The sequence below is a fragment of the Haemaphysalis longicornis genome, unplaced genomic scaffold, assembly GCF_048455015.1.
Source record: "Haemaphysalis longicornis isolate Haplotype H1 unplaced genomic scaffold, Haemaphysalis longicornis Haplotype H1 scaffold_3, whole genome shotgun sequence".
Lineage (NCBI taxonomy): Eukaryota > Metazoa > Arthropoda > Arachnida > Ixodida > Ixodidae > Haemaphysalis > Haemaphysalis longicornis.
In genome coordinates, this window is record NW_027526335.1 from 87,594,493 (window position 1) to 87,601,870 (window position 7,378).

Here is a 7,378-nt window from a genome sequence, read left to right on the forward strand (position 1 = left end):
GAAAGTCTCGCCCAGGTATCCCAGAGATGAAGTTCGAAGAAACGGGGGTTGGTCATCTTCCACTTGTGGCGAGCAAGCGACTTCGTTGCAGGAGATGTGTATCAAGCGTTAGCACGCTTAGCACTGTGGTGTGCCCGAAACGGAATGTCACTCTCCGCCTGAACATTCAACGCAACTGCTTTTTAAATACCACAAGCGGAGTTTCTGCAGCTGGCAAGAAGATAGCGGGAGAGACAACTTATCATATACGGTACGTTTATTTTTTTGGCTAGTTTGAAATTGCATTTTGGTTTTTGCATAAATTGACGCAGTCACATTAGCCCGTAGTAAAGGCGCAAACGTTTATGGAATTTTTATTATCTCGGGAATATGTTTGGTTTTTATGGGGTTAAAGATGTCGATTCCGGTCTTAAATAACCGGTCATAGCATCATCTTTTAAACTGAGTCGCCATAGCAACAGCTACAGGTGCGTGGCGGGTGACGTATCCTTATACGGCGGTGGGCCTCTTACAGCCCCATAAATTCATCTTGTGAGCGCGATGACGGGAATTAAACAACGTCGTTGTAGCGTTGTCTGTAGGGACCTTGTGCCGCAAGGAGTCGCCACGCGCAAACAAGACGCGCAAAGTTTCCCGATGTAGCATGGGCTATGCGGACAGATGAGAGCGGACGGGTGTGGATGTCTCTGAATTCATGCGACAAGCTGCCGAATTCTGCTACGGGTTTTCATTGGTCTGTTTATTTTGCGTGTTCTCATTCATCGTTCTCCAGAAGGCCATCTCGGTTTATGTTTTAGCAGCTTAGCTGTTTAAGCTTTCAGTTCCGCCGCCGAGCGTTACCGGAAAAAATTTTCAAGAAAAAATGCCGAACGCACGTGAGCTTGCCCCTCGTTAGAAGCGCCCGGCGTCGGCCAGCTCGACCTCCGAGAACACTCTACGCAGCGCTCGCGGCGTAATCTCTCGCGAGCTATTCTTATCGCCAGCTCACGGGCGTCCGAGCCTCAAGTGGGAACCACAGAGCAGCTCGCGCTAAAAAGGCCGAGTTCACGAAGCCGGTTCCTGCGGGTTCTAGCGTGTGCTAACGCTCTCCACTTTAGGATAGGTGGGAAAGGCTGCGGACGAAAGAATCCGGGCCGGCCAATCAGGAAGAACTTTCAGCGGCAAGTCCGGCAATCCATGTGAGGTGCAACAGCGGGGTCTCCGACGAACGGAGAGGGGCCGCCAGCTCTATCAACTCGAGAAGATAGACGCCGCGCTACCGTTCGGAAGCTCTGCTGTTTCTCCGAGCTTGCACCACTAGAGTAAGCTGCGCCAATTTTAACAGCGGAGCTGTTGCACAAGCCGCAATTTTGCTATTGTAGGGGAAAAAATACCAAGAAAATTCCGGGCGCACGTGAGCGCGTACCTCGCGGCGACCACCGAGTTCCCGGCTCGCGCAGTGGATTTAAGACACACACACACACACACACACACACACACACACACACACACACACACACACACACACGCGCGCACGCACGCAAAAACTCAAGCGCTACCGCGCATCTAAAAAAAAAAAAAAAGAAAACTCCTCCGCTAATGCAAACGTTGAAACGACACCCTCCTTGGGAGAGGTCCCCACGGCCGCCGCATTATCTAGAAGCCATTATGGATAATTGGAGACATGGCAACGAGTGTGCTACTTTTTCCCGAAACAACTTGCAGATCCCGCCACCGCTGCCTCGAGTCGAGGACAAAGAGCTGGTGGAAGTCTACAATGCTGAGAATGACTTTGCATCCACCTCTCGCCGCGAAGACGACGGCGTCTTCAATACATATGACGACGAGTTCTATAGCCCGGCAACTATATATGCAAATAAACAATGATACTGAAACTTAACTATATGTCCGGCAGTGCTCAGCTACAACAGCTCCGCCATTCTAGTCTTGCGCGTGAGTGCAAGATTCCGTAAATTTCTTTGTGCGGTTTTTATCGCAGTGTCTTTCGATTCTTGTTTACTGTGACTCATTTAAGGCAGGCCCGATTTTAAGCATTTGCCAGCGTTGTGTCTGAATCCATTTCTTGCTTTTGTTAAGTCCAAAGCTTGCGGTCCTGCTATACCAGCTCAGCAAACCCGACACGTTTGCAGCGTCTTGGTCCCTGTCAAATGGACATGAAGGATAAGTAGTGGGTGCGAGAAAAAGTATAAAGAAGCCCATGATGACCTCCGGCAATTGTGGGTAAATACTTTATTTCCATATTTTTGTTTAGCTATCAGTATGTAAAAAAAAAAGAAACTGCAGGCCAAGAATAAAAGGTGCACTCAACAAAGACCTGTCTTATTCTGAAGCCCCGCAGAATTTGAAGCCTTTCGAACACGCGCACAATTAGCGGCTCAATGAGGTAGGTTCGCGTTTACACAAATAACCTTTGCCCTTGGACTTCACCCTAAAAAATCACGCCATATCCACGGAATGAATGATGATAAGTGGGGCGAAGCTCGAGAGGGGGAGATCATCGGTAACCGTAACTCTCCCGTGAAAGTTCGCCCATTACATCATTAAGAAAGACGTAAGACTGTGTGCGTACATTGTACAAATCAACTTTTATTTTCGGAGTCAATGCTCCCAGGCCCACACCTGGTGAAAGACCCCGCACCATCGAGGACTACCCCGCACCTCCACCACAATTTGTCACGTAGGATGGGACACAACGGTAAAGAAAGAACTTTTATTTAGGGCGAACTTGTGCCCGAACAAGACGAGAGGAAACGAGCAAAGGTCCTTGCGTCTCGTTCGATCTCCGAGAACGACTGCCTGCGTTCGTGGCGTGATCTCTTGCGTGATCTCCCCCTCGCAGTGCACGTGCGCTCGCGCCTCCGTTGGCGAACACAGACAAGCTCGCGCTCCCGGTGCCGAGTTTGCGCTGCCGGTTGCAGCCGGTTCTTGCGCGTACAACGCGGCCCACCTTGCGACATCTCCGAAAGCATGCGGCGGTCACGTACCACGAGACACAAGGGATGGACAGACCCATGACTTAAGGAGCTTCGCCCCTAAAATAAACCGGCATCTGTAGTTCAGATTAGCTCAATCTCGTCGGATGAGGTTGCAAGCAAAAACTTCCGACATCACTGGCTCAGCGCGTCGGAGCGCCAAACCTCAACTTGATCTCAGCTCAAACAGCGAGGTTAAGATCGGTCTTACAAAGTCAAAACTTCATGAAGTCTACAGCAACCTAGGAAGGTTGAGGTAAGGTGGTTACTTGCTCACATTGTCGTTACTCGTGTGGTTACTTGCTCACCTCTGTTCCCAACTCGAGTAAGCATCGGTAGTTTCCTATGGAACTTGTAAAAAAATACAGACGGTTTGGCTATGCCAACCACGTAATATCCTGTGAAAACAGCCCACACCCCTGCTTATACGTCGTTATCCCGTATACACCTTTGTGTATGTGTCACTCAATATGCATCTAACTCTTTGCTAGGATTAAGAGCACGGGCGCAGATTTTAGTGGTCAATACATAGGGCTTGCGCTGCAAGTATCTGATCCATTGATCGCTTGGTGCACGCCTAAGTAGCGTCTGTAGAAACATGCGCTGCACCAGCATACATTACTTATTATAAATTCGTCCTTTCCTTTACCGGATCAACATGTTATTACTCCTGCTTATAAAGTGTTATTCTTCTTGTTCTATTTTCGTTTTAATTTCTACTAAACAATTTCTTTGTTTTCACCCAATGAGAAATGAAAGTCATCATTTTCGGCATTTTTAAGCAATTTTATTAAGGGATCTTTCTTTTCAGATCGAGTTAGTGGAGCACCTTCTTCTTTCATTACAAGCATTCGATTCGTTCATTGTTCACCCATTCACTCATTCATTCCTTAGTTTTACTGGCACACCACTTGTGTCGCCTTCTCAACCCTCTGCTCCCACTCCAGACGCCACTCACGCTCACCTATGAAATACCAACAGTAATTACCTCGCAACTGAGTACAGCTTCTGCACGCGTACAGAAGCGGGTCCAAATGATGTTCCCGTGAAGAAGATAATTAGCCCCCGTGTTCTGCAGAATTCATGTCCTCGTAACCATTCCTCGGGCAGTCCAACTCCTTCTAGTGCGGCCTAGGTGGCCCCTCGTTGCCGGTTCGTTATCACGCCGCTGCACACCGTACATCCGCTGACCCACGCATCGCGAGTGCATGTATAAGGGAAATTCCCTACACACGCGCGCCAGGTTCCGAGGGGAAGGGGATCACCGCTTGCCTGAGCGGCTCTGTCGGCCCTGGCACAGCGTCCTTCAACTGAAGCAGCCTTAATTCTCCCCGTCTCTGCTGGCGCGAAAATGGCCTTGCCTGGCGTGAGATCTTCGTACGGTGGACAGTTATTTGTATTTTGTGACGCACAACTGCACGCGCGTTGAAGCATTAGTGCACTGACACGCTTGTCTGCTTTTACGAAAAATAGTCCGAAAGGCGGCAACACATACATAGAAACAAAAAAAATGTTTTGAAGGAAGAAAAAAAATTTAAATCCGATCAGTCTACGACGACGATGGTTGAAACACGAAGCTTTCTTGCGTGAGAAAATCAGATGGCGGAGTGCCAAAGTCAACGCCGCTACAATCAAAGTCAAAGCGCTAACGATCAAAGGGCAACCTGCTTGCGCGTAGAAGTCTAAACTCGGGCGACAGCAAACGGGGTTCTGCCGCCGGGACGTGGCTCAGCCCTTCTGAGATAAAGAGCTAACTCTAATCGATTTCCTCTCTGACTAGATTCCTCTACGCTAGCCATTCATATGATTGTTTTCAGGTCTTTCCAATTCTCTTTTTTTATCTCGGATTTTAGTTTCAAAAACGATTTTCAACCGCTCTAAATTTCCCATTCACAGAAACCTGCCATTAAATAAGATCTATTTTCATGCCCCCGATGTTTGGCTGGTCCCCTGTTTTGGGTATGTGACAATCTCCAAGGATCATCATCATCATCATCATCATCATCACCATTTGCCCTCCTCCCATTGTGTAAAGTTGGCTTTCCTGCAGTGCGTCCTAGTAAGCGACCCCATCATAAAGGAAACCAAAAACGATCCGCTATTAAAAAAAGAATTATGCTATGCTGCAGCTGTAAGGTATACCGCCAAGATGCAACCGCCATGGGCCCAGGTCCCCTTGCTGAGGGTATAGAGGTCTCCGTAGGTAGTCTACGGCGGTTACTACTAAAATAGGCTCACAGGGCACCAAATTTTAACATTGATGCAGTCTTAGGAACTCAGTGGGACGTGGCTGTTATTTCGACGAATGAAGTTGTCAGCTGCTCTTATAAAATAAAAGAGCGAAAACCATGCTCCCGGTTCTTATCCTGGATCGGGGTCGTGATCGCGCTCCTCATGTCAAGTCAGTGAGGTAGAGAGTGACACCAAGCATGTTACTCACAAAGGCTGGGACTATGAATGCGCCGCTCCTTCTGACACTCCACCTAACGCAAAGAGAAGAATGGATATCCTACCATTCCTCCCGCTTTTTACTAAGGCGAGCAGCGAAGCGCCGCGTTATGTGATACTTTCAGCATTTGTTAGCCGCAAAATGCAAACGGATTCAAATTGTTCTCTGCAAGGATCACCAGGCTCACTCGTGTGTTCCCGTGTGCTCCGACTCGGGAGGAGGCCACCTATGTGAGTGGTAGTACAGCGTAATCTCAATTCCTACCTTTCAGGGTTCGTCGTCTAAATATCCTGGATCTAAATGCAAAAATCGATTCTATTTTTTTAAAACGTAATTAAGCCACACCTTTATGAGCAATCTTTAGACGCATAATTGTGAACCTAATAGATATTAGGGGCTTTGTAAAAACCCTGGTCGCACTTTTAGCCTTATTAGAGATAAACTTCCCCGAAATATCCCCACTTTGTTCTCAAACATTTCTATGCGCAATCTAAACTGCGCACAAGCTCATTTAACAAGCTGGGCGAATTACAGTGGAGGCTGCATTGTCATTAATCCGTACACTGAGCACGTCTAACTCACCGTGGCATCCTATGGTGAAGAAAACCGGCAATGAACGTCGATGCCTTCGAAGGACATTTCTGCCTCCCTGCTGGGCAGCTGGAAGCGCAAGCCCCCAGCGTACCAGCGTAGAATTAGAGTTGTGCACGGGCCAGAAATTTGGGTGCGGGATCGGCCCGGTTCCGGTACTTTATCGCAGAACTAGGCCCCCCAGCCCGTCCCGACAAAGACGACCAACGGGCCGGCCCGCCCTCAGACCCCTGGCCCGGTCGTGGCTAGGCCCGGCCGCGTATTCCCAATCCATATCCTGTAGGGGCACGCGCCTGCTTGGGGCACATTTGGCAGTAGAAACCTACCTAAAGCAAATTAGGAAGAGAGAGAGAGAGAGAGAGCGAGAGAGAGCTTTTATTTGGGCAGTAGCAGATGAAAAGCACCTTAAGGGAACTAATAACAGGCAAGACCAACCTGAAGCGGACAACACAAACCCAAACGGGCAACACAATCACTGAAAAGTGCAAACTAAAACATGGAACTGACCTAAAGAGAACGAAACCACCCGAAATATTGTTTAAAATGCACAAAGGAGCTATAAATAGATATTCCGCCGGATAAAAAAGGCATTCGTTTCAAGTAAAACACACTAAAAAATGCGCGCCAGTCCACCCTGCGAAGGTGAACCACCCACGACGGTTGCCGATGCGACGCCACTTGAATTCACGCACGTGGCTCTACAAAAAGTGAAACGAGGGATGAGTGATACTTAACCACACCCTTTATTACTTCAGAGATATTCCTTGCACAGGTTAAGTCAATGCATGATCCATGAATGGTTGTTGGTTGAGTTGTATTAGTGAAGCACATGAGGAGAAACCTTTTTGCGATCTCACTTCTCCTCCGGCTCTGCCGCAGCCGACGGAGGCGACGAGATCGGCGGCAGAGGCAGAGGAGAAGTTAGATGTCATGTGTTGGTGTGAGCTTCCCTTAATTTTTACTAATTGAGTGCGAAACGTGTGGCACGCCGGAGACGATACGGCACATTTTATGCGAGTGCCCACGCTACTCGCCTGAAAGAAAGAAGCTGTCGTCAGCACTGAGGAACCTGGACTTTCTGCGACCATTTTCGGAGGAGAAGATTCTATGCCACTGGCCCTAAGGCGATTAAGGAACTCTTACGCTTTCTAAGGGCGACGAACTTAAACTCTAGGCTATAGACTGAACGCCTCCAGTGTCAATCAGTGTCAGTGCATCAGCGCTAGGCATACGTGTCTGCTCCAACTTTTCTTCATTCTTTCTTTTCTCTTTTTTGCATATTTTCCCTTTCCCACGTGCAGGATAGCAAACTGGGCTCTAGCCAGGCTAACTTTCCTGCCTTCCTTCTACACCCTTCCTTCCTTCC